Genomic DNA, 27,339 nt, shown 5'->3' on the forward strand with positions numbered 1-27,339 from the left:
CGCTCTCATCCTGAAGCAAAGTGCCCCCCCTCTAAGCAAAGGTGGATGTTTGGGTGGGGTAACGTCCCCTCCCTCCGCTACCGAGGCTGTTGTCGCTCCCCCCCCGCAGCCCGGCTCGCCCGGCCCGGGGCCGCTCTCCGCCTGGCAGACGGTGTCAAAGCCCAAGTTCAAGTCCACGCCGAGGGGCTCTGCCCCGGGATTCCCAGCTCCTTTCCATCCTCCGCCTTTTGTTCGCCTCTGACAATTGCTCTTTATTTCTTACACACCCCCAAGCCTCCCCCCCCTCCTCCCTGCCCGCACTTGGCACCGTTTAGCTGCCTGCCTGCAAACTTAACAACCCCGGTTCTTGGTATAAGCACTCAAATTACCCTTCTTTCTACATATAAACACGGCCCGGGGTGTGCGGCTCCTCCCGGCCGCGGGGTCCCCCCGCCTCAGCCCGGCTGCCCCGCACCGGCCCCGCACCGGCCGCAGGAACTTTCTGCTGCGGGATACGGCGGGAGCAAACCGAGCCGGATCCAGCACCCCCCCCTTCTGCGGGGCTCCCCCGGGCCAGCGCTCAGGTAAGGGAAGACACCCCCCCCCCAATTTGTTTTTGGGGGGTTGCGGGGCGCGATGGCACGGCAGGTTTTGGGGGTGATGCGGGGTGTCTGTCAGGGGGTCCCGCATCCTCCCGCAGAACCAGCCCTGCCTCAGGCACACTGATGCGGCCTCCCCCGGGGGTGCGGACACCCCCCACCCCTCCCCGAGTCCGGGGGACACACGTCCTGGCTGGGACAGCAGGAAAGCCAGGGGAGGAGGGGGACTTCCCAAACCTGCCCCTGCCCCGGCCGGCCTCTCTCCGCCCCCCTCGGGAGGGAAACACCCACCCGGGAGCGGGCCGGAGGACTGGGGGGGACCCCGGCGGGCCGGCACCCCCGGGGCTCCCTGCACCGACATCTCCCGGCCCGCTGCCCCCCGGGACGGGGCGGGGGGACACCGGCAGCCTCCCTCTGGGGGCACGCTTCTATTTCCCCAGGGGTGATACCCGGGGTGTGGAGGTCATACGGGTCCCGGGGGGGGGGCTGACCCGTATCCCAAATAAATCCCTTCCCAGTGCCTGCGGCTGGGCAGTGCTGGGACAAACTGGTCGGGGCAGGCCCGGTTTGGGGGGCGCGTCTGCCCGGAGGGCTCGGGCACAGGCTCCAGATTTGGGGTTTTCGATTGATTTTGTTTTTCTTTAAGACAATTTCGGGTGAAGGAGGGAGAAATAATCCTTCCCCCTTACTCGTTCCCGCGGTGCAGGTAGAGATGCGGGACGGCGGGAGCGGAAACACCTTCACTAGGGAAGGGGAAGAGATTTGGGAGAAGGGGAAATAAAAGGGGGGGAATAAGAGACTGAGAAGGGACGGGGAAGGGGTGGGATAGCGGGTGGGGAGGCAGGAGGGGCTCCCCCGAAACCCGTCCCCATGCTCAGCGCGGCGAGGCGGGCGCCCTTCACCGGCGCCTCGGGGCGGGGCGGTCCGGTCCGGCGGGGGGGGTGGGGGAGGATGCTGCCGGCCGGGGACACCGCGGGGAAAGGGGGGGCCGTGCCTTGGGTCCTGTGCTGGGACACGGCACCGCGTCATGCAGCAGCGTGTGGTACAATACCGCCTCGTGAACTACAGCGTAACATAGGCTGTACCTGTTCTATGCATGTATATAGCATGGAGCGTATAGAACGCTGTATTGCATTGCAGCCGCTGGCCCCCGCGCCCCGTAGACGGGGGGGTCCGACGTGCAGTGCCCCTGCCGAGGGTGCTCAGACACCCCCAGCGCCCCAAAACAGCCCTGACGCAGCCCCCGGAGGGGGTATGGGGGGGTGTGAGGGGCTGCGCGGGTTTTGGTGGCTGTTTTTAAGCCCACGGCGGTCACGAGTTGCGGGGTCTCAGCACCGGGACGGTGCCGGAGCCCCTCGGAAGGAGGGAAGAGGGGTTTATCCTCTGGGCGGTGGGGAATCGGAACCGCCCCACGGGTGGAAACAGCGAGGATCTGGCCCTGGGCGTGGGGAAGGCGGGATGGAGTGTGGAGAAGGAGATCTGCAGGAGGGGATGGAGGGATGGAGGGGAGAAGGAAGAATGGAGGGTAGAAAAGGAGGAATGGAGGGTAGAAAATGAGGGATAGAAGTGGGATGAAGAGGGATAGAGGTGAGAGAGGAAGGGTGGAGGGGGAGAAGTAGGAAAAGGTGGAAAAGGAGGGAGGCAGGGTAGAAAAAGAGGGATGGAGGGGGAGAAGAAGGAACGGAGGGAGAGAAAGAAGGATGGAGGGGAAGAGAGAGGGATGGGGGTGGAAAAGGAAGGATGAAGGGTGGAAAAGGAGGGATGAAGGGTGGAAAAGAAGGGGTGGAGGGTGGAAAAGGAAGGATGGATGGAGAAGAAGGAACGGAGGATGGAAAGGGAGGAGAGATGGAAATGGAGAAAGAATAACTGAGGGGAAGAATGAGGGATGGGGGTGGGATGGAGGGATGGAGGGGAGAAAGAAGGATGGAGGGTGGGAAAGGAGGGATGGGGGGAAGGGTGCCGCGCCCCCGATTGGCTGCTTAAGCACAAAATCAGGCGCTGGGTTTGAGGGGAGGGGGAGCGGGTGGGCCGGGGGCTGCTGGGGGGCAGAGGTGGGCTGGCAGGGCCCCCCCCGGCAGCCATTTTGTGTCAGGGCCTGCCGTCGTGCCAGGGCTGGGCGGTGGGGCCGGCGCTGCGCCCTGCCCTCCCCGGGGCCCGGCGGGGCGGTGAGGGGCGCGGGGCGGGGGCGGGGGGAGGCCTCCATGCCACGGTGGGAAACGTATTACCTCGCCCGCCACGCTCGCCCATTGACAGAGATAAACATGCAAATGAGTCGCTTTGCATGTCATTAGCATACAGGCAGATTGGGGGGGGAGGGGCCGCCTGTGTGCGCACTGCAGCGTGCTTTAATGCAACACCCAAACAGCCATTGCTGGTGTCTCCCCACATCAGCACCTGCGGCTCCCCGAGCCCCCCGCCGCGGGCAATGGGACCCCCGTTATCCTTCCATCACCCCCCATCACCCCACCGACCCGCGGGCTGGTACCCGGCTTGTCCAGCCCGGCCCGCGGCTGCAGGGCACAGGGACACGTAGGGATAAATAAAGCCAAACCTCGGGCAGCGTTTTTTGGGGGGCTATTTCGGTGTTTTCACCTATTTCTGTATTCTTTCACCTTGTGCAGGGAAAGGGAGCGGGAGGGGGGGGTCCGGCCCGTTCAGCCGCCGCCTCTCGCAGCCCCGCTCTAATGCCGCCCTTCCTTGCCTGGGGAAAAGGAGCGAGAAAGCTGATGGATCTGGGGAGGGAAGGTGCAGGGGGGGAGCACGGGCCGGGCTGGGGTGTCTCCGCAGCTCCCGGAGCTGGGGGGTGTCAGGGGTGCAGCCGGGGGGGTACGGGTGCAGTTGCGGGTGTGTGTCTGGTGTCCGTGTGGAGACACGGGTGTATCCGCGACCTCGGCATGTGCCGACCCGTGCACACGCGTGTTGCCTCCCCCCCTGCCCCGCACGCCTGTGCCCACTCGGGTGGGTGTGCGTGTCCCACCTGAGGGGGTGTAGATGGGATCTGTGCGTGTCCCCGCACACGCGTGTGTGTGTACCCGAGCGGGGGTACCCGCACGCACGGGCTCTACCGGGCACCCGTGGGGCGCATCCCATGGCCATGGGGGGTGCAGGGAAGGCCGCTGGGACACCCCCCGGCCTGGCTTCCCCTCTGCGGGGGGCTCTGCCATCACCCCGCCGGGTTTTCGTTGAAGGGGGAACAGCGCGCCCGTCCCTGCGGGAGCGGCAGCCTGCAACGGGCCGCGGGCGAGGGAAGAACATCCACAGGGGGATCCACCTTCCGCGGGGAACGTGGGGGGCACTTCCAGGGAATCTTCCCACCCCCAAAAAAATCCCCGCATGGCTGCAGGGAGACGGGGGGAGCGGGGATCGCGCCCCGCGGCCCCGGTGCGGGGCTGGGTGCGGGCCCCGGTGTCCCCCGCAGCCCGTGGGGGACCTGCTGGGGAGTGAACCCCAACCACATTTAGGGGGCACTCGGGGGGAGATCACCCCCTTTTCTCTGCGTCCGCAAGAGGCGCGGCGCATCCCTCTGTCCCCCACCTCCCAAAGCAGCAGGTCCCCGCGCTTGCAAAGAAACCCGCTTTTTAGGCTTGAAACAAACCCCGTATTTAGTCTTGCAAATAATTCTCTTTCTATTTTTGCAAATAAATACCATTAATTTTTTTTTCCCCTTGCAAATAAACCCGGGTTTTATTCTAGCGAAGAACCCGGCTCGTCCCCGCCTCGGCGGTTCATATCTGTTGGGGAAGGACCGGGCGGGGAAAGGGCGCCGGGGCCGGACCGGGCGGTATTTTGGGGAGAGGGATCCCCGAAGTCCGGCGGGCATTGAGAGATCAAATCTCAGCGGCTCAAATCCGTGTCCCACCGCAGGAGAGAGGAAAGCGGCGGCGAATTTGGTTTCCAAAACAATTCCTAAAAGCTCGCGTCTGCATTTCCTCGAGAGGGAGAAAATTCACAGAGCGGTCCCTCGATGATTTATATATTTTTGATTCTGCTGCTGAAAATTCCTCCCAAATCCAGTAAATAGATTATTAGTACAAATAATAATCTGTAATCCATAATGTCGCCTCTTTCCTTAGCGACTCAATATACAATTGGAAATTAGAAACACCGTTGTGGTGGTGTTGTTTTGGGGTTTTATTAATTCCATATTTTTTATGTGTGTGGTTTATTTTTATTTATTTTATTTTTTGTGTGGGTTTTTTTTTTGTTTATTTGTTTATTTATTTGGCGGTGTTTTTTTATATATATATATATATTTCTAATGTACCTGAAATATAATTTTCTTAAGCGTGGCCGCCCTTCAGAACAACCCGCTGGGTAAGACCCAGAGGTTCTGCCTTTTCGAATGCCCATCGTGTTAGGGCAAAGCCCGGTGGCACGGCCAATGCCGAGCGGGGCTGAAGCTCCGGCGTGTGCCCTGGCGGGAATCACCCATTTCATTTCAGTCTAGAGCAAGAAAATTCAGAGAGTTGGAAAAAGCGATTTATAGAGACGCTGAGATCGGGTCCCGCACCCCCATGGACCCGCTCTCCTTTCCCCTGTGCCCGATTCTTGCGGTGGCACCGGGACGCAGGGACAGCCCTGGGCTGCTGGGAGAAGTTTGCAGCGCTCGGCACAATTGCTGCGAGGGCGATGTGGGACGTAGGAGCCCGCCCGGCACTGCGGAGCCGGTCCCGGTGTCTGGGTTCAGGGTCGGTACCATCTTGTGCCGCCGGCCCCGGGCACAGCCCTCACCCGGAGCAACTCTGGCTCCGGCTCTGGGGCCAGCCACAGCCGAGGAAGAGGAGGGTGAAGTCGCGGTTAACGAAAGAAGGCTGTATTGCGGGCAGCAGGGCCGGCTTTTTGTCTCTGGGACCGGGCAGGGTGACCCGCGGGCTTTGCCACCCTGTTTCCCCGTCGGGGCACGGCGGAGCGTCCGCACTGTCCCCAGCACCGGGAGCAGTCCCGCATACCGGTGAGGGCGGCAGAGACTGGCCGAGCCGCTCGGGATTCATTACAACAGCCCTTCGGCTGCATTTTCATCCCCTGGACACTGTCTCCCCGCACGGGCGGGTGCGTTTGCGTTGGGGTGGGCTCTGACCCCCTGCCAAACTACGGCCCGTGCCCATGGCATGGTACCGGGGTTCCCATGGCAGCCCCTGCGGGAGTTGATCCCGGCCCGGTAGCGTAAGGAAAATGGGGTAGAGGGGTCAGGATCGGTCCCGTCGGGGAGGACACCCCGCTCAGCGCGGCGGGACGTGGCCGGGGGGTGCGCGGGGACCGGAGCCGCGCCCCGACGGCGGCCCCGCCCCTGTCCAGGGTCCTGAAACCGGCCGCGGCCGCCGCGGCCGCTGCATCGCCGACGGGGCGGGACCCGGGGGGGTGACGGCGGGAGCCCGCGGGATGCGGGACGGGAGCCCTCGGGTGCGGAAGGAACCTCGCGTGATGCGGGGCGGGAGCCGTCGGGGTGCGGGGCGGGAGCCGAGTATCCCGCCGGGGAGCCAGTGGCTCGGTTGGCGGCGAGACGGGGCGGCAGCTGTAGAGCCAGCGAGCGGCCCCGACGGCGCGTTTCCATGCGCTATTCTTCCCCGATTTACTGCTTGTCACCGGCAGCTCAATGGGGGTCCCCCCCTCTCCAGGACCTTCTCTGCCTTTCCCCCCCCCCTCCTTCCCGCCGGCCGCGGGGCCGCGCAGAGCCGCCCCCCGCTTTCCTTTCCCCCCCCTCGGCACACCGCACTGCCCGCGGCCCCGCTCCCCTGCGCGGCTCCGGGGAAGTTCAAGAAGTTGGCTGGCCCCCCTCCCTGCGAGCGGAGCCAGCCCAAACACCAGCGCCTGCCCCGGAATATTTCATCGTCGGGCAGAGGGAAGGGAGGGGGGGAGACAGCCTAAATCCCCCCCCCCAGCCCCTCGGGCTCTAATCTCCCATGCATCGTTACAACTGCCCGCGATGAGGCGGGGGAGGCCGGGCTGCAATTAGCTATAGAGCCGCTCGCCTTGCAAACAGAGGGGCTCGGATTATTGCAAATTCATTTCTATTTTCCAGGCCAGCGCTTGTATTCTCTGTTAGCATAAGAATAGAGCCAGGCCCTGTGAACTCCTCCGACCTACTGACCCCTCTCCCCAGAAATGAATAGCAGCACTTTCCGTGTCCCCCCCTCGCCAGCCTCTCCAGCAGACTCGAGCCACGGCCTAAATTCCTAATCAGGGTAATTTAATATATCTTAAGCCCCTGGCTGCTTTATTTTCTCTCCTTTTTTTTAGTTTGTTTTAGGCATTCACTGGCTCTCACCCCGTCATTAGAGATCCTTATTTGACGGGTATAAGAAGCTGTTATGAGACTACAAGTCTCTTTTTATCTGCTAAATAAGCTGTGCTTCCCCGTAATTAGAACGGCGTTCCCAGCCTTTGAGGCCTTTCAGGGCCGCCTAACAAAAAACTTGCAGGAGATGAATAATCCCGGAGCACAAACTCCCCGGCCCCAGCAAAGAGCCGGGACAGAAGCCGCGCCGGGCGGAGCGGGGCGGGGGGGGTGATGGCGGGGATGCCGCTGGGGGTCCCCACGCGTGTCCCGCCGCGACTCCGCCCGCACCGTCGGGGTTTCCGTGGCGTCGGGGCAACCCCTCGAACGGCGCTTTGGGGCTCTGCTCCCCCCGGCAGCCCGGCGCTGCCCCCCTCCCGCGCCGCGGTGTCACACCCTCCCCACGCCACTGTGGGGGGGTCCCGCATGGCCCCACGCGTGCTTCGAGCCGTCGAGGGGATCCCGCCGGGGCAGCACTGTTCGCCCCTCATTGGTCAGCGAGGGGCTGGCGATGCCTGGCAGGGCTTTGCGGATTGGCTGGCGGGGGGGTCGGGCTTGATGGCGTCACGGCTGCTCGACGGGGCTCCCGCCTGCCAGGGTGGGGAGGACACCACGGTGATGGGCGCGGGAGGCCGCAGCCCCCCCATCGCCTTCCGCTCCCGGAGCGTGTCCCTGTAGAGCAGCAGCGGGATATTTAGGGAGAATATCGTGTGTATGTACACGGATACATGGAATGGAGGGGGAAAGTGGCTGCGGGATAATTAGCCTTCTTGATGTGGTTGGAGAGTTATCTAATCCAGAGGAGCCTAAAGGCATCATTACAGAGACAATATTTCAGGAAATCCAATTCATTGGAGCAAAAATATGACATTCATTTTGCTGGTTATGTTATTACAAATATCCTTCAAAGCCGACATTTCACGCCCCCCCCCCCAAAAAAAAAAAAAAAAAGAAAAAGAAAAAAGAGATATAAAATAAAATAAAGTGACCAGACGAAAAGCCCCAAAGCCGCGTTCTGGGAGGAGGAGGATGAGCCCGAGTCCCGCGGCAGAGGGACCACCTCTCGCCTCCACGACTCGGATGGAAAAGGGGGGGTCCTGGATGCTGGAGGGAGCTCCCCAGGAGGGCAAAGGGCTGGGAGGGGGGGGTCAAACAGAAACAACCGAAGGCGGCCCCAGCGCTGCGGCTGGCGGGGCTGGAGGAGGCTGCGCCCCGGCTCGGCTGCGCGCTATTTTCAGCTCTCCCGCTGCGGAATTGCGGTGCCAGCGGCAGCCGGTGGCCGAGCTCTGCCCGACCCGCAGGACCCCGGAGTCGAGCGGTTCCCGTGCGGTGCGGTACAAAATGCGAGCCCCGGCGGGCGGCGCTTTCCTGGAGTTCTGCTGCCCGGGCACGGCTGGTGCCACTGGTGTCACTGGTGCCACTGGTGAGGGTGATGCTCTGCCGGGGTTTCCCTGCCCGGATCAGGCCCTTCTCACCTCTTGTATTTGGAGCCGAGAGTGGGGGGAAGCGGGGCCGGAGCCGGTAATGGGGCATGTGTGTGTGAGCCGGTCGCTCCCAGCGCCCCGGCTCGGCGGAGCAGCATCTCCCCAAACACCCTTCAACGAAATCCGCTCCCCGGAGCGCCCTTCACCTTCCCCCCGCGCCGCAGCCCACCGGGCACCCCCCCAGCTCCCCGCCGGGGCCGGGACACGCGAGGGCCTCCGCCGCCGTGCTGCGCCCCGCGGGGTTTTTTGGTAAAGAGACGGGCAAAACGGGGAGGGAAAATGGTGCTTCCCGGCACTGGACCGCAGCGTCCGCGGGAAGCGGCGCTCCCCAGCCCGCCTCGGCCTCCCGGGCCCGGCGTGGCTCCGGCCGGCAGGGGTGGGCTCGTCCCGGCGGGGCGGCGGCGGTTGTCGCTCCCAAAACGTGCCCAGCCCGGCTACTCCAGCTGCCGCCACGTCCCCGCTCCAGCTCGCAGCCTGGTTGTTTTGTTTAATTAAACTCAATGTCAGTGTTAATTTTCCGCCTGGCCGGGCAGCCCTGCCTTTGCCGGAGCCGGCGTGTTGGTTACAGATGTCAACGCGCCCCGTCGGGGCTGCGCCGAGCCCGTGGAGACGCGCCGCGCCGGCCACGCGTGTCCGCGGGCTGCGGGGCCGGGAGGGCCGGGGCCGGGCTTCGCTGGTGACCACCCCCCGACCCACCCGCGACTCGGTCCTGGTGGGAAAACAGGGCGGGCAGCCCCCTTGGGGTGTGTTTCGTGTAAGGAGCTTTCCCTGCACGTCTCGTGTGGGTTTCATTGGAGATATGGCGGAATTGTGACACCCCTTCCCGCCGGGAACCCTGGAGATGCATTTGGGAGGGAGGAGGTCCTGCTTTAGGAAAGAGGTCCCCTCCCGTGGTGCGTCCCTGGCTCTGCGGGTCAGAGATGCTCCAGGGATGAGCAGAGGACCCCGGCCCACCGCCAAACCTATGGCAGCTCTGGGCATGAGCCATCTCCTCCCCACAGGTGCCCCAGGCCAGGCCAGGGCGCAGGGCAGTGGCACGGAGAGGTGCACTCCTTGCCCAGTGTCCTGCAGAGCCCCCAGCCCTGCCAGCAGCCAGGTGCCTCTGCTCTTCATTTCCCAAGTAGATTCCCAATCCCTCCAAGCTGCCAAAGCAGCTCCCTGTGCAGGGACCCGTGTGGCACAGGGAGAGTTGATCCCTGCCCTTTCCTCTGGTCTCTCTTCAGGTACTCCTGACACACTGTGCATCTCTTGCCCCCTGCCAGCGGCTGAGCTGATCTTCCCAAAGTCCCATCCATGCCTTGGAGCGCTCTTCCTTGCTGGCTGTAGCTGTTTCATTGCCACCTAGGCAATGGACATGTTTTCTCTGTGCTCAACACTGAATCCCTCCTTCATTTGAAGGCCAAGTTCATCAGCACAGTGAGACCCTTCCATACCACTCTCTATGGTGCCAGATTTTATCACGTTGGAGCAGCAGTGGATATTATCCTGTTGCTGCTTCCTCCTTCCTCCCTGGCACTTCCGAAGGCCCATGCTCCCGCTCGCCACGGGAGCTCCGGCACTGACCCCTCCGTGCTGGGAACCCCCTGGGTTTGTTATGCCACTTTGTCTCCTAACTTTTAACCGGTTATTCATTCCCCAGCTGCTTTTCAAACTTCACTTCTCTGCAACAGGCTCGGCCTTATTTACCAAACAATCAGGTTTATTGCTGTTTCTCCCCATTCTTTGTTACCATTTCTATCTGTTTTCCCCATTAAACTCAGGACGTTGTGATTTTCCGGACCCCCTGTAGAGCCCTTTTGGGGAAGTTGGCTATCCTCCATTCCTATTTACAAAGACCGATTCACACAGGAGGCTAAACTCCAGCTACTGAAATAGCCATTTCATATTTAAGTTCTTCTAAAAGCCTCGCCTGAATCCCGTCTTTTCTCACTCCTTGTTTCTGTGCACTTGATCGAGCTGTTTTCCAACCTCTCCTACTGCTACCGAGGCCATCAGAGCACCCAGACCCCCAGCAAGAAAGCTTCTTCTGGGGGGAGTTCTTTAAGGTTGTGGTAGCAGTATCCAAAATAGGGAGGACTCCAATGTAGGGGATTCATTCCCATTTTCTTCTTCCTCTGTTTTCTTCTCCTGCCAAGCCCCGGGACATCCACTTACGGTGCTTTTTATTTGTTTCAGCAAATCATTCCTGAAAAATCTGCTTTGTTTTTTATCAATGTTGAGGAGTTGTGTTGGAGGGCAGCTGAGGATGGGATTTAGGGACTATAGTGAGGGGTAACAGCTCTGGCACAGGTGACCAGTACAAACCAGCCACCATATGCCTACCCCATCGTGATGGAGGGATTTACCCCTACCGCTTCTCCTTAAAACTCCCCAAAACACATCCCCATTCTCATGGTGCTCCAAGCACCACCATTCCCAAGGCAGGCATCACATCCCAGGAGGCAGGGGATGGCTGATGGTGGACCAAGGGCAGGAGAGCCTGGGGGGGGGGGACACAGAGAGCTGGCCAGTGCTGGTCCCTGAGGACACCCATCCCCTTGGCGTGCATCCACCCCCCGCCTCGATGGAGGTGCAGGTGTGAAGGCGATAGAAGAAGAAAACGGGCCATGCCTTATTGAAGCCGCTGGTAAACAAAGGCACTTGAGTGGAGAGGATTCAGAGAGCCCGGCAGCCGCAGGAAACTATAATTACGTTTAAATATTGTTAGCATCATTATCTTTTATCTGCCATCAGATTAAAACAATTATGGCATTTTCAGGAATCGTCCTGGCATTCTCTTGACCGGCGTTATCTGTCAGGCAGGAAATGTGATTTTCGCTTGGAGAGATGCCAGTCGCTGCGTGGCCGGTCCCACAGCTCCATGATCCTGCGAGAAGCCATCAGCAGGGCTGAATTCCTGCTTTATGGAGAAATCCATGTTCACCCTGTGGTCAGGCATTGGTTTTTATATTGCTGTAGGCATCGGGGTTACCCAGCCTGGCGGTGGCAAGGGGAAGCAGAGGGGGGACACCAGCCCCATGCCATCACCTCTGCCGGTGGCTGTGGCGGCGTGCCGGGGCGGGTGGGCTTGGCAAACACGGCTCCGTGCCTGAAAGCCATGGTGAGCAATTTACCCGAGGAACTCATTTCAGGAGATCTAGTCTAAGTTAATTAAAGATGGCTGGCTGGGGTCATCGCCTTGGCAACAATTAAGGGCAGGAAAGACGCCTCATTAGTAATAGTTTTTAACAAAACCCATAATTTTTCATATCAAGACAATCCCGGGCACACGAGGCGGGGGGCAGGAGGATGCTTGCTTTCTGCCTTTCTCTCTTTCCACACCCTGGCTCTGGGTTAGCCCACGGGGCAGGCCCAGGAGGCGGGAAAATGGGATTGAAAGGAAAAGCACCTTTGGCTGGTGAAGGTCCTGTGGCTGGTGCCTGGGCAGCAGCAACGTGGCCAGTGGAGAAGGAGCCGTGGGGATAACAGGGGTTATACCTGGAGGGCACAGGGTGAGATCTGGTTTCTTGGGAAGGAGAGAAGAAGCCACGAACTGGCCATGGCAGCTGTGCAGGGGCTGCCCGTGCTTTGTAGCCCAGGGAGCATCATGCCCGGCTGTGCCCCCAGCCACCAGCAATGGGGTTATTCCTCCAGCTGTGCCTTTGTTTTCTAATTTCCCTCCTTCTACTCCAGAAATCCTAATGCCGCTGCCTGCTAATGCCAGGCTGGGCAGAGTAGCTTTATTTTCTACTTAATTAACTGTCATCCTGTGATTGATCAATTAATGATGGAGCCATCATGGTAATGCTCTGGGAGCCGGTGCGCTGGGGCCAGGCCGAGTCACGCGCTCGCCTTCCCACTCCTACCTGCTCCAGCACCCTGAACGCTCCCCCCGTGCCGGGGCTGTGCCGGCTCCTCTCCTGACAGCAAAGGACAATGTGACGGATGGAAAAATCCCTTGCTCCCAGGAAATTTGGCCATTTACAGGGTAGCTGCATGAGGGGCTGGGCAGCAGGGAGTGATGCTCCTGCCATGGTATTCCTGTCCGGCAGTTGGGAGTCACAGAGAGGGCTGCTGCCCTACCGGACACGGTGCTTGCTGCTGCGTTCAGCTCCAGCCCAAGTATTTCTGCTGTTTCCCTTCTCTCAATGACATTTTGGGCTTGGGAGAAAGGACGAGGCTGATGTTGTGTGTTGGGGTGATGCTCTCACTGCTGATCCGGTCAGGGCTCAGTAGAGCCAGCAATAGAGCTGCTCGGTTTGTGGCCTCCTCCTCCTTTTCCTCCTCCTTCTCAACCTCCTCCTCCTCCAAAGTTGCACACATGGCTCAAACGGGAGGGATAAATATAAACTCCATTCAGATATCCATAGAAACAAGAGCTGAAGATGGAAGACCCCATGCAGATAAAACCTTCCTCCTCCTTCCCACATGCTGCTATTCCCAGTATTATTCCAAAGCACTTTATAAAACCAGTAGAGCTGGGAAGGGACCAACAGAAATGACCAGTAAGGTGCTGCTGGGAAAATCCCAGCACGGGTGAAACACTCTTTCTGCTGAATAATCTAGCTGTTACCACAAAAACTATAGCCAGGGTTTGTTTAGGAAGGGCCGAGGCTGTCCTCGGCGTGGCGGGGCATGCTGGAGCACACATGTGCAGGGCTCAAAGGGATGCAGCGCGACTCCGGCGCGGAAGCAGTGTAAGTCCTGTCGCTTAATTACTGTTTCCTTTTCTGCGCCGTGAAAAGTGCTGAGATACAGATTTGATGTGCTGAAAAGCGTCTGGCATCTTGTCACGCACCAGCCCGTCTCCAGCATTCAACAGCTGGTGAATACACCCTCCCGACGCACCCCCAGATGTATACCTGCACCTACAACATCACCGCCTGTTTATCTGCGGATCGGCCCAAATGATAACGTGTTTATTCAGACGACTCTGCCGGCTGGGAGGGAAGAAACTGAACTGGTACCAAAGGGAAGCAGCAGCTCCTCGGGGCTGCGTGTGCAGCTCTTCCTCCCCACCGGCTCCAGATTGAGTTGTTTGTCTCCTGACATCCCTGCACACACACCCGCACCCACTCACACGTACATATATAATCCCATGCGTACAGCCAGGAGGAAACCTTATATAGTAGTATAGAAATAATGCTATTTTTTGAGTGAAAGCTTAAACCCATCCATCGGAGATGACACATGCAACACAGTCAAGCCCAAGAATAGGTTTGGAAGTGACTCTGGAAAATATCAATAATCAGCAGCGTTTCCTTACATCTCAAACCCAGTCCCAACCCAACATCCTTTCTGCTGTCAATAATGCACGTTTACAGGGAGAAGGCATCTGAGGAGGCCTGTGTGCCTCGAGCCCTTCCTCTGAGGCTTCTGCACCTCTATGGGCTGCAGGAAAGATTTATTTCCCCCCTTTCCTTATGGCAAGGAAGCCGTGTGCTGAATTAACCCCCCTGGGTGTTTTAGGGGTGAGGAACAGAGCCTTTTCTCTGCCTGCTTGGTGCCTGGAGGTGCACGGTGGTGTTAGGTGTGGTATGCCCAGCAATGCTGAGGCAGACCCTGGGCTTCTGCTGTGCTGTGGCCATGCAGAGGCTAAAAATAAGCTGGGGTTTGGGTGGCAAGGAGGATTTTGCAGTGGTGGGGCAAAGTGGGGAGTGGGTGGCAAAGCAGATCTCTCTCGTGGTCATACAGGAGGGGGAGAAATTGTGGATATATTTGGGAAAGAAATGTCCGAGCATCCTCAGCATCTCCTTTCCCCTTCGGCTGCATCCACACCCCGGCCCAGGCAGTGGGAGCTCAGCAGGTCCCGGGGGGCTTTTGTGGGGCTGGCCATGGGGTGGAGGAGGAGGAGAGGCCACGGGGAAGGCGGGCTGGACACTTGCCTGCACAAAGGAGCCTGAGCTGGTGGTGCCCGGTGTGCCCTGACCCCGTGCGGGGTATTGGGGAGGGTACGGCCACATTGTGACCAGCTCATAAAGATGCTCCGAGACAGAACTGGAGCCGTTTAAAAGCAATTAATAACTGTAAACTGCCCCGGCCCTCGCTGTTCATTAGGCAACCACAAAGAAACTTTATTTTAGAGTTGCAAGTGTTTTTCTTTTTTAAAAAGACAGAAACTTTTTAAATATGTAATTGGCTCTGGGAACCAGGACCCAAAGGGGTTGCAAAAGCAAGGGAAGCAATTGCCTTAATCAGTCCAAGATCCCTGATTTATTTATGTATTTATTTCGATTTCAAAGCAGCACTGCTCATCGTATCAGGGCCTTTAGAAGCACAACTATTCTCTCGACAGAAGAGCTAACCTGGGCTGCGATTATTTGCCTTTCTGAAAGGCAGCGCTTCCCCGTTAGCATCCTCCCCTCGAACGCACTCCCGCATCCCTCTGAGTGATTTCAGCATCCGAGAAACATCCCCCCAGCATTCCCAAAGCCCAAACACCCATCCTGAACACCAGCCTTTCTGCCGAGCTTCCCAGCTTCAAAGAGCAGGGTGAGCGATCGCTAAATAATGTCTCTTTATTCCCGTCCTTTGGCTGCTGTTCAAGCGCCGGTCGAGAAACGTGCTCGAGTCCTTCTGGCTTGTAAAAGACACCCGAGGTGATAGGTGGAAGGAGCTGGGCAGCCTCAGCCCCGCGTGGGTTTAGGATCATGGAAGTTTTGCTTGTATTTTGGCCCTGAGGATTGTTTTATTCCCAGGTTGTGTCTGAAGTCGGATTGGGGTGGGATTTGGAGGCGATGCTCTGCCGGCCTGTGGAGGCAGAGAGTGTTTAGAAGGGAATGAGTGGAAAGGCAGGAAAAGAGGGAGCTGAGCTTTGAAAAGAAACCTCGCAGCTGCAGTGGGATGCCTGGGGTTGAGGCAATGCCCAAGCCCTGCCTGCGACACTCATCCCCAGCATGAGCGGGCAGGTTGGTACCCGCAAGGCCAAGGAGCTGGGCTGCATCCTGCTGGTGCTGTCCTGTAAAGGGACAAAACCCCTTCACAGTGCCAGCCCCGCTGCATTCCCATCCCAGAGGGCTCATTTGCCCCATCGTCCCTATGAGGTCCCTGTGTCCAGCAGCGATGCCACATCCCCAACCCCACCATGGAGCTCCTCCGCGGCAGCACGAGCCACCCGTGGGCTGGTGAGAAATCCTCTCGTGTTCTGTCCCCCCCATCCCCATCCCCGCAATGCATATTTTGTGGAGGTTTAATTGGCTGCAATTATTAAGTAGCACGGACCCTGGAAACCTGCCAGTCAGGGAAATAATGAACCGCTTTAATACAAATTCAGCCCGTAAACAAACGCGGCTGCCAGAGCCGTTGTGGCCGCCCGGCGCTGCGAGCGGCAGCACAGGAGCTTAGTGAGGAGAACCAGGGCAGCACCACCAACCCCATGGCACTGGGTGAGGGTCCCCACGGCCACCCTATGTCCCTGTGGGAAAGGCCTTGCCTTTCTCCAGGGGCTTTTCTACACGGCCATAATGCCACCCCCAAATAGCAGCACCAATAACGGAGCTTGTGTAGATGTAAGGTGTTGTAGACTTGGGGTTTGGGGTAGGTTTTGGGGTGATGGGTAGCAGCAGGGCTGTGCATGGGGCAGCAGATGCAGGGGGTGCCCAGGGCCGAGCCCCATCAGAGCATCCTTGCTCCCTGCTTTGCCCTGCATCCCGCGAGCCCACATGAGGTCCAGGCATCTCCACCCGGGCTTGTATGATCATGGTCACAGGGAACAAACTCACTCTCCCTTCACAGACACCTCCTTTATCTGCCAAGGGCTCCCCCAGTAAAGGGTTTCCAGGGCATTCAGGCTGGGCAAACAGCCTCCTCTGCCCGCCGCAGGCAGGAGGGGGAGATGCTGTGGCCCTGGAGCCCTGGGGCCCTGCATCCACTGTCACCCCCAGCATCCCCTGGTACCCAGGGGGAAAAGGCAGAGACCCCCCGGCAAAAACCATCTGTGGGACCCATTGAAACGTTCCACCCAGGGAAATCTTTTTGCTAAGGAACTGCTTTTGGTTTGTTCTGAAAGGGCTGCATTTTCCTGTGTCTTTTTTTTTGTTTGTTTTAATTTTCTCGCTTTATTTTGTTTTCTTTTTAAACACTAAAATGTGCTGATGGTTCTTTGAACTTTCAGTAATTTGCGGGAATTAAAAAACAGAAGAAATCATTTGCAACGCGACCCAGATTTTCATGGCGCTGCGAAATGGATGTCTCGGGGCTTTGTTTTAATTTTGGTTTTGGATGGACTGACTCCCAGAATGGTGAAAAATCTCTCAAATCTGGACCACGAGAGTGGCCTGAATTATTTTCCCTGATTTTTGAGAATATTCCTCACAAATTCATTGTTCAGGAGCTGCCTGGAAATTAAAATCACATTCGTCTTGCAGCTTGCAGGATTTTTTACCATTAGATATTGCAGCATATTTACCATTAGAAAATAAAGCAAAATTTTATAAACCAGAGAGATTTTAAATATATAAATTAGTAAAGAGGTGGAATCAGCTCTTTCCTCAGGGTCATGTTTGTAACAAGGCATTTTTACATCTTCTCTGGGCTAACACTATTGCTGCCTGCCTTCACAAGTGGCTCCTTCCCTTGAATTAAGCACCAAGGTAGTAAAGATAAGGTATTTATAAGCCCCTAAAAATAAAGCAGGCACAATTTATTAAACAGGTACAATGTGACAATAAATAATTTTAATGTCAATCAAAATGGGATTATTGTCACTGAAATTTGGGTTGAAAAGATAAAAGCCTGAAAGGGAGAATTGAAATCCAACCCCGGAGACGATCCCACTATCTTTGTTCCTGACGATAAATATTTTGGGTGAGAGTTTAAACCAGCAAATCCTTAATTTTAGGGGGGAGAAAAAAGGTTGGGTGGGGTTGGCTTTTAAGGAATATAGTAAAAATATATATTGATGCTTGGGACTGGTGAGAATAGATATTTTGTTGTGAAAGCAATTTGTTTTCTATGAAAGAAACTGCTTGGGTTTTAGTTTCTCCTCAGTGTCAGGCAGCAGCAGAGGGATGCTGCTCCCCACCCGGCCAATATTCACCCTCCTTCCTCATGTATTAGGAAACCCCTCTCTGGAATGTATCGGTCAAAGCTGCCCGTGCTCTGGGACAGGCACTGATCAGTGCAGCAAACTTCAAACGCTGAGGAGCCCCGCTTGAAACTGCTGCGGAGCTGCTCTGCTCCCGCACCGGCCACATCCCGTCTGCCCTGCTGGGCCCCCCCAGAACCCTCGCTGTAATTTCCCCTTTTGGCCCTGGGGCTATTCCGAGGGGCAGCGTGTGCATCCGGGGAGAAAACAGCCCTTTTTGGGGCTGGTAACAAAAATAATCGCGCTGGTGGGGAGCAGGGCATGTTGGAGAGTGGAGGCCAAGGACGGGGCTCCAGGAGAAGCATCCTCATCCCTTCCTTTTAACTCTAAAATGGTGATGATGAGGGTGCTGGGTGTAACGGGGTGCAGGCAGGGATGCACCTCTGCTTGATTCCACCAAGGGGGTGAAACCCTCAGGGCAGGAGAAGGGTCCCGTTCTCCACAACATCATCCAGCTTCCCTTCCTATGCCTGCCCGCTGGCCTCGGGCAGCGGCTCTGCCTTGGCACTGAGCTCAAGCAGTGCCTAATTTGGGGCCGTAACCAGCAAACATTCAACTGTGTGTCTCTAGAGCAACATTTTCATTCTGTGTCCCAATAACCACGGAATCACAGCATAGTTAGAGTTGGAAAAGATAATGCCCAATTCTTCCTTGAGACAGAGCTCCCCATTATTTTTTTTCCAAGGATTTAGAAGCATGACATAAATAAATACACTTCTATAAATGTATTTTTAAACGTGTGGATGTGCATATCAAATTATTACCCAGCACTGGCTTACATCCCACAGCCCCAGAACATGCAGGGATGGAGGTGAGGGCTAGAAGCAGGATGTCTAAGTTTGTCTCTGGAGGAGCTGATGGATGGACAAGGAGGAACCGGCGGGGGCCGGGTGGTTTTAATCAGCCTCTGTGTGTGTGTGTGTGACAATAGTTGGGTGAAGAAGGGATCTGACACCAGCACCCTTGATTTGTTATAAATCACACCAGTAAAAACAGGAGGGGGGGAAATATTAAACGTGGGTGATCGCGGTGCTTTTAGTGCCAACTCAATCCCCACGCTGGAACAAAGCTTTGCCAGCCCCGAAATAAATGATGCTGCACCTAATGGCTCTTATCCCTTCCCTGCTGCCTCTGACCAGGCGGCTTTAGGGTTTGAACGACGCGGATGGGAGGCAGAGTCTGGGCCTGATGTGATTTTTACTGGCAAAGATACCCTGTGCCAGGCGGGGTGGAGGTCCCAGGGCACTCATGGCTTGTCCCCATGTCCCCACGTCCCCACATCCCCACATCCCCACGCCGTGGCTTTGCTGATGCCCCGCAGCCGCCGGGCTCCTCTCTCTGCTCAATTGCACAGCGCGCAAATGGAATCGCTCTCCTCGCTGTGTTTGTGGCCACGGGAGTGGAAGAATTACATTGGGCTGAAAATAGTATTTACTTTTACTGATTGAAAAATAGATGTTTGGGGGGGGGGAATAAAAGGCAAAAAAAAAAAAAAGGCAAAAAAAAAAAAGCAAAAGCAGGAATTGAAACTATAATTACAACAAACCATATGTAAACTCCCAGGTAAACACTGATTATACTGTGTCATTTCAGCCAGACTTTATTAGCGAGGGAAGAAGCGAATCTTCTTTCTCTTGCTGCCTGCAGCAGATGTAGCGCGCCGGATCCCACCGCCTGCCAGTCGCAGAGGGCTTTTCACCCTAAAAAATCTCCTGGTTATAGCCTGATCCTGCAGAGCTCTCAGCAGCTCTATTTCCTAAGCTGAGCCATGATGTGGGTGCAGAATGGGGTGCTGCTGTGGGTGCAGGGCTGAGCCGCCCCGGGCACCTCTTTCCCTTTGGGAAAGGGCTGGAGTGTGCCAAGGGGATGAGGAAATCAGGGTGCATGACCCAGCCTACTCGCTCCTATAGTGCTTTCTCCATGGGATGGGGTGGGATGGGGGTGCCCCATCTATAGCTTCCCCTTTCCTCAGGCAGTTCACAGGCCCAGCTTGTAGGAGGATGGGGCTGCTGGGATCCATCCTTGGAGAAAGGCCACATCCTTGGAGAAGAATGGCCACAGCCCCAGCAGGCCCTTTGCTTGCCCCCCAGCAATGGAGCCAGACCCCCTTTATCGGGGAGCTGCATCCCCAGAGCCTGGCACCCCAAATGCAGGAGAGGAGCAGGGTCAGCACGTTGTTCCTGGGCATCTGGGTTACACAGCATCCCCCTCACTCACTGGCATGGCACATGGTCCCTCCAGGATCAATCCCCCATGCCTGATCTGATGGAGGCAGAGCATTGCCATCGCACTGGTGACATGTGGGTCCCCACTGTTCCCTGTGTCACCTCAGGACACCCCGGAGGGGACCGCAGCATCCCCTCCTCTGCTATGCAGCACAAGGATCACCTGGCAGCACCATCCCCTTCGGATGAGTATTTGGGGTGCTCTTGCCGCAGTTTCCTTGCAGGGGGAGTGGAGTGAGATGGGAGCAGAGGGGAAGAAGGAAACCACGACTACCGTGGGTAACGCCAGGTATCGCTTATACAACAGGGCTGCAGGGCCCGGCCGGCCTTACAGCTTTGCCATAGTGGCACCCTGTGGCAAAATGCATTACTACAGCTGGCAGGGGCTGTGGAGGGGGACAGCAGGCCTGGGGGGGACCCTCAGCCGGGGGGCACACAGCCCTACGGGGACACACACCCCTCACACAGGCAGCGATGGGATGCTGGGGGCTGAGCAGCGGGTGGTCCCCATCACTGTGACATCCCAGTCCCCCGTGGTGGGTACCACACATCCCCATGGTTGCCCATGGGGTCAGCCGGGATGCCCAACCAGCTTGGATATCTCCATGGGAGGATGCTGGGATGATGCCAAGCTCGCTGACCATTGCATGCTTGCTCGTTTAGGGCTCTCCGGTGGCATTGGCATGGCAGGGTGGCGCGGGGCTGCGTGGTGGCACGGAGAGGGGTGTGTATGTGTGTGTGTGTGTTGGTTTTCTCCTCCCGGAGCAGACCCGGACTGACGGAGCGAGCTCTTTGTCTGCCTGCGCGCCTGCCTGTCACAGCTCCCGGCGTTTCCCAGCCACCTTGCACGGCGCGCAGCCACTTTGGCAGGAGCTGTCTTGGAATTTTAATGCGGCTGATTAACGTGGCACAAAGCAATCGTGGAGCTGTGCCCCTTCCCCAGCCCTGGCGTGATAAATAACCAAACCCAGCCAGGCATCCCCATCCGCAACGCATTGCCCCGTCCTGAGCTGAGCTGGGGGCACGAGGTGATCCCAAAGGGAAAGATGGTGATGCTGGTCCTGTCTCAGCCTGGGGTGTAACACAGATTCCCCTGCCATCCTGGCCCAGGGGTGGCAGAGCTGGTTTCGGGGCTGGCATGGGCATGTGCTGAGGGATGTGGCACTGGGTGACACAGCAAGGAGTAGAGGGAAGGGTCACCTCTCTGAGTGATGGAAACTCCAGGCAGAAAGGAAAATGGTGAAGGAGTGAGAGACAGGGGAAAGCTTCCTGCCAAGCAGGGAGGAGGAGATGGGCGAGCAGATAGCCCTGCCGCCCAGGAGGGGACGAGGGGGAGTTGTTGACACAGAGGACACGTTGCTAAAAATGAAATCTGTCCCTTCCTCAGGCGGTGTTGACAGAAGAGGATGGGAGGAGATATCAATGGCAGGCACACGTGTCCCGGGAGAGGGTGAGACACCAGCAGAGATGGAGCAAGAAATGAGCCTCGGATGACTGCAGGAAAGAAACTCAACCCCTCTTTGGAAAGTGGGGGGCACCCCATGAAGCACCAACCCCTCCGGGCATCAAGCTGGATCCAGTGGCCAACAATTCCCATGCAGGCAGCTAAGCCGAGCGGAGCAGAGGCGGGAACAGCCACGAGAGAGGGATGGAGGGAGGCAGCAACAACAGGGACCACAGGCCAGGCACCCCTGTGCCAGCGACTGGGAGCATGATGGCACAGAGCATCTTCTTATGACATGGACATGCAAGGGAGGATGCTCGCAGGGGCAGAGCAGAACAAAGGGGGAGAGGCTGGGAGATGCCACTCAGGACCCATCACGCCACTGGGATGGGCCCACGGGTAGAGTGGGATGTGTGAAGGGGGCAACTAGGCACCCAGGGAACACAATTGCTCCAGCACTTAAAGGCCTGAAGGTGGAACACATGAAGCAAAGGGCTGAGATGGGAGAGAAAACCCACTTCTGGAGCACCTCGTCCAAAGGGAGACGACTTCAGAGGGGTTATGGAGGTCTGAGCTGGCTGAGGGTTTGGCTAGGTGAAGTTAAGGTGATGTTTCTAACTTGATTACAACCAAGCCGGCTCTGCTGGGGATGGGTGTGATGTTTATTACAGTGTTCAAAGGAAGGGACCAGCAGATTTTTACATCCCAGCAAGCGTAAGGAGGAGGAACAGGCCCTTTTCCAGGCATTCACCATGACCCATGACTATACTGCTTTGCTGTAGGGCTTCCCAGACGTCAGCAATGTCCCAAAAAATAGATGATGAAGAAAGAGAGAATAAACCCCGGTGAAAGCAAGGCAGCACAACGCCCTCTGCCTTAGGGCTGCTCTCTCTAAAGGCTTGACCCTATTTCATGGACCCATGAGGCAAACCCCAAACGCAGAGCAAATGCCACTTGATGGGGGTCTTTCATTTCACCTTCAGACCAGGGACCCCCCATTTCCACAGCTGCTGATCCAACCACCACAGCCTTTTGTCCCGAGCAAGAGCTTCCTTCGGGAAGGCGATTTCACTCCCATATGCATCTTCCTTGTTTCTCTTTGGGGTTGTTCCTGCCCTCCAGCCCCTTTAGCATCCCTTTACCCTATTAATATCTTCTGACTGTCCTCACACCTGCAGACAATCTGGTCCCCAACCACCTCCACCACCCCCCCTCCTCAAAAGCTTCCCTCAGCTGTCTTTAAGTCGTAGCTGAAATCTGCGGTATGTAGGAGGAGAAATTCAGTCTGACAGCAGTTTAAAACACCGCACTACTTGGCAGATTTAAATGCTATTTTAAATATAAGCTATGACACAACGGACAAAAATAGCATTGAAAATACCCTGTCATGTTCCATATTGCGAGGAATAGGGAAGCAGACCAGGCTAGAAAGGAGCAGGGAGAGGGGCCAGATGGAGAGGAGAGGTTATTTTGTTTGTTTTAAGGCAACAGGATGAATGTATTTTGTATGTGACTGGCTAAATGTGTTTTATGGAGCACGCAGCCAAAAATGAAATAAATAAACCTTCTCATGAGAGATCTACATATTTTATTCTTCGTGGGATTTGCCCAAGCAGGTTTGCTGGTAAATAATTAGTGAGAGGATGTATTTGTTACCAGGTTGTTTTGGCGATGCTCAACACCAGGAGACACCAGCTACTGGAGACTGCTTGATTCCCTCTGAGTCTTTTTTCCCCCTTTTTTAATCCATGATTTAATAGGAATTCGCTTTCCCCAAGAAAAACAAAATTCCACCCTAAAATACCTGGAAGCGCTGGTTCATTTGTGGCTCCCAGCGAGGTGACCCTGCAGTGTGCCAGGCCAGGAGCAGGCACTGGTGTATCGCAGTGCTTGGTTGGGGGTGTCACTGCAGGGGCAGCCCATGGGACCAGGAAAGGATGGAGGGATGTGGGCTGAGCCACCACCAGTTTCTGGAGTGCTGGAATGTGGCTGGAAATCCCGGGATCTCGCCTGACCCTGCAGCATGGGGTGCGAAGCACCTGGAGCCTCTGGGGCTTGAGAATCTGGGGCTGCAGGGAGAGGTTTCTTCTTCATCATCCTTTCTGTATGCAAGAGCTGCTCCAAGCTGCTCTCTCCTCCCAGCATCTTCTTCACCCCTACACGCCCCTCGACGTACAGGGCAGGACAAACATCCATCCCCTCTCTGGGTTTGTCTCAGAGGAGTGGGTTTGGGCTCCTTTTGATTGCCCCAGTATAACCAGCAGTAAACCCACACACCGCCCTGGCAAGCCCTGGAGATGAGGGTTGGGGCTGCCCCTGCCTGGGGACAGGCGCAAGGATCAGCACCCATGGCACAGCAGTGTCAGGTGCCAGTTGTACCCCCCAAAATGGGGCAGAGTGTGAGGTTCACTCACAGTAGAGGATCCAAGCAGGTCTGCCTCTGGCTACCTGACTGCAACAGCAATTGCCCCTGCTTATGTTGGGTGAGGATTTGATCCCCAACATGCACCCGGATGGAACAAGTTACCAGGGTGGCCGAGCTGCTGAACCCCCGTCAGGACTTCAGGGGCTCCCTGAGCCTCCTCCACTCACTGCTGGTCCTGCTGCATTGCCAGAAACCAGGGGCAGGGACCCAGAGAGAAACGTTTTTGCTGTCGCCACTGAAAGGTCTTTATTTTATTTTAAACCCAGCATGTTATTATAATAGAAACACACAGTTTAAGGAGTTTAACAAAGCGGTTCATTGAAGCCAGGTTAGCATAAGAAACCAAAGCCTGAGATCTTTCAACCCCTTACAAATCACCGTGGCCTGGGAAATGTGCCCTTGGTTTTCCCAGCCAACAACTCTGGGCAGACTTCCCTGTCCAGTGATGGTGGTAAAAGCTTTTAATCAGGAGAGAGAACTGCCTTGAAGCTGTGCTCCCATCTCACCCCATGGGTGCCTGCTCCCAGACAGGGGTTCTCCTGTTCCTGGGCTGTGCCCACCCATGGCATTCCTGTGGACAGCAGCTCCATGGGTGCTGCAGCAGCGGGTCCTTGAGCACTGCTCGGCACCAGCAACAGCATCAGCATCGCTGCTCACGGTGCCAGGAAGGGAACAATGTCTGCCAAGCTGCTGACACGTTACCATGACCTTCTCAGGCTCTGGGCTAAGGCAGCCAGCAGAGAAGGGCATCCACACCTCCACATCCTAATAAGGATTTTAACTCCCCTCCGGTTGCAGCACTGTGTTGCAGGGGCAAACACACAGTGGTGTCAGCACGGAGTCTGGCTTCAGACACTACTCGTTACAGCACCTCTGGGCCCTCGTGCACCTTGCAAAGGGGAGCGTGTGCCATTCTCAACACCTCTTTGTGCGTGCAGAAACACAGAGCTAGAGGGAAACAGGAGGATTCCTGGTGAGAGGTGAAGGAAAACCTCCTGCTAGGGCCAAGAGAGGCTTGGCTGTGTTATAGCCAAAGCAGCATCACCGCTGCCAGAGCTGGCACTGGGTGCTCCACTAACTGGGTTGTTTTCATGCCCCATTCAAAGAAGCAGAACCACCCTTCTGTAAAAGCAGTCTTTTTGTGCTTGTTTTCTATTTTAGATGAAAATAAAAGCATTTCTGTGCCTTTTGATCTGCCTTACTTCCTTACTGACACTTTCAGGATGCTCTGGGTACGGTGGGTCTCCATAGCTCAGCAGGATCCCCATGTCTCCCTGAGGAATTGCAGCCATACTGGCACGACCAGGAGCAGAGAAGCGAAGTGAGGATGGGATGTGTTCCCAGCCCCTCTCAGCCTTTTCCCTGGTTGTCTTGCCCTCTGAAACACAACCCCCTGTTGCAGTATGAGCTTCGGGGTGTGGAGTTGCTGATGCTGGGGTACACGGCCGGCACAGCCGCGGGGGTATGCCCACCTGCAGCAGGTATCACAGGGCCGAAGCTGCTCTCTGGAGCGGTGGCATTGCAGTCCTGCCTGCTCTTACCGCCCTGCCCAGCTGCGACGGCAGCTCAGCTCCCTCCTTTGCTCTTTGTTAACCACTGAATTCATCTGACAACTCAAAGAGAGAGAGAGAGGGGAGAGACCCCGCGGCCCGCCGTGGCCGGCGCGGTTCCCCGGCTCCCCCTCTGCCCTCATTTGCAATGCTTGAGTGGGGATTTCTCTATTTACTAAGCTAACAATGTGGGTTCCCAGGGCCTGGGCTGATGATGACATCCCGGCGCTGGTGGGTGGTGGGGCCGGGGGGGTGGCGAGGGTTGGGGGAGGGGGATTGCATAATGCCGAGGCAGGCGTGGGAAACCACAGCATCTGCGAGCAAAGTCTCTGCCAGCCGCTTTGAGCATGGCTCAAAGGGTTCCCGGGGAAGCCACGGGGCAGAGGGAGCCCCGGGGACCCGCTGGCGAGGGGAGAGGCTCAAACCCACATCCCACGACCCCATCCCCGCTGCCACGGGGCAGGCAACAGCCCCTGTCGCCACCGCCTCCATCCCCGGAAGGGTTAACGCGGGCCGCCACGGGTCTGCTCATTACAGGGTTAAGGGGGAGATGGCACTTGCAAATCCCTCAATTACCCGGGCCAGAAGGCTGCTCAGGAAGAGCTTTATTAACGGTTGCCGTCTTCATTAACCGCTTCTCCACAGCTGCCTAATTACGGCCGCCATTAGGCTCGACGGGTCTCCCCACCACCACCCTGACCCCCCAGCCCTCTGATTAACCTTAATTACACCTCCATCGCCAGGAACTGGGCGCTCACCTGAGCGGGGGGCTCGGGGGCTGCCTAATTGTGGGCATCCCCGGCGGGCGGCGCGGGGAGGGGGCCGGTGGCCGGGCGCCCGCAGCACGCCAGATGTTCGCTGCTGACAAGCAGAGGGCTGCCCTCGCACTGAGCTAAGCGGTGGCAATGAGATCGGTAGCAGGGCATTGAGGGAGGCGGTGAAAGGCTTTCCCACCTGAGCCGATGGGGCTCGGCCGGGAGGAGAGCGGGGCTTGCTGGGAGGGAAGGCGAAGGATGAGGGATGGGAGATGCTGCTTCATCCCACAGTGCCCACCCTGCCAAGAGGCCCAGCATCCTTCTGGGTGTCCCCCCAGCCTTGTTCCTCTCTGGGATGTCTCCCAGGCTGGGTGCAGCACGCAGGGATGTCTGTCCCCGGTGCTGGCTATACGGTGTGTGCCTGCGCTCGGTATTTCACACAAGGCCATGGGCGCTATGGAGGGTGGCAGAGACCCCCCTGCCCTCCATCCACAGGGTGCTGCCACTGCTCCAGGACAGCCCCGGCCTGACGCACCACCCCGGCCTCCTTCCACAAAGAAGGTGCTGCTGCTTTCCTTCTCTCCCTCGCTGAACAGGGCGAAGCACGGCTCCTCGGGTGCAGGGAAAATGGAGCCTCTTTCTCCCTCTCCCATGAGATGCCCCCACCATCTTCTTCCCCCTCCTCACTACACACCTCCCTTTTGGGAGGGGAAAAAGAAAAAAAGAGATAATAAAGTTCTTATTTCCACCACATTTGCCATTTCCTGGTCTAAGTAAAGAGTGTCATAAGAGTGACAAGCTAAAAGCCACTGATTACTGTGGATTCATGGCATTTATTCTCCTCGTGAAAAGAGCAAACATCAGAAATAATGTGGTCCGGCCTGCCTCGGAGCCTAACCCTGCAATTAATCAGCATTCATGTGCAGAAGGTGCACAAGCATCTGATATGCAGAGAGGGAGTAATTAAAGGCAGATGCAATCTCTGCTTCCCGCAGGCCTGGGGAGGGCAATGGTGCCCCATCCCCACTGGGGTCCAGCTCCCAAAGCCACCACTGTCACCCCTTTCCTCTGGCGCAGCCGGTTGTGCTCGCTCCATCCACCTTTGCTGGGTGCATCGGGGGCAGGCTCTGCTCCCGGGAGCAAGCGGGGTGATAGGGATCTCCCATCCCTCATCCCTTGGCTGTTTGGCAAAGCGAGCAGGAAGGTTTGGGACGTGGTATTTGGATGAGCTTCCGATGCCTTGAACCCTGACACAGCTCGGTGACACCACGAGGTCCCAGGAGAGGGGGATTGCTGTGGGCTGGGGCTTTCCCGGGACTATCACTGGCCTCCTCCCGCCGGGGTCTGCCCCGCTGCTCCCGCTGATCCTGTCGAGACCTTTAATCCGTGGGGGATCAGCAAATTAATCCACTAAAGCATGAAGGGCCTGAGCTGTGTTTAATCGCTCCCTTTTGTGTCAGGGGACGGCTAAATGACCATACAAGAGAAAAACCCACAGAGGGGTCAGAGGGGAGGCGGTGGGCGATTAACCCCCGTCACC

At 57.2% G+C, this 27,339-nt stretch overlaps 1 long non-coding RNA gene across 1 annotated transcript; it reads left to right on the forward strand.

Annotated features, from left to right (window-relative positions):
* The first annotated feature begins 327 nt into the window (after positions 1-327).
* LOC115613199 lies at positions 328-22,643 on the forward strand. Its single transcript, XR_003993304.1, has 2 exons — positions 328-563; positions 21,013-22,643. It is a non-coding gene; the product is annotated as an uncharacterized LOC115613199 (long non-coding RNA).
* Positions 22,644-27,339: the final 4,696 nt, after the last annotated feature.

Source organism: Strigops habroptila, chromosome 9, assembly GCF_004027225.2.
Source record: "Strigops habroptila isolate Jane chromosome 9, bStrHab1.2.pri, whole genome shotgun sequence".
In the NCBI taxonomy this organism is placed as follows: Eukaryota; Metazoa; Chordata; class Aves; order Psittaciformes; family Psittacidae; genus Strigops; species Strigops habroptila.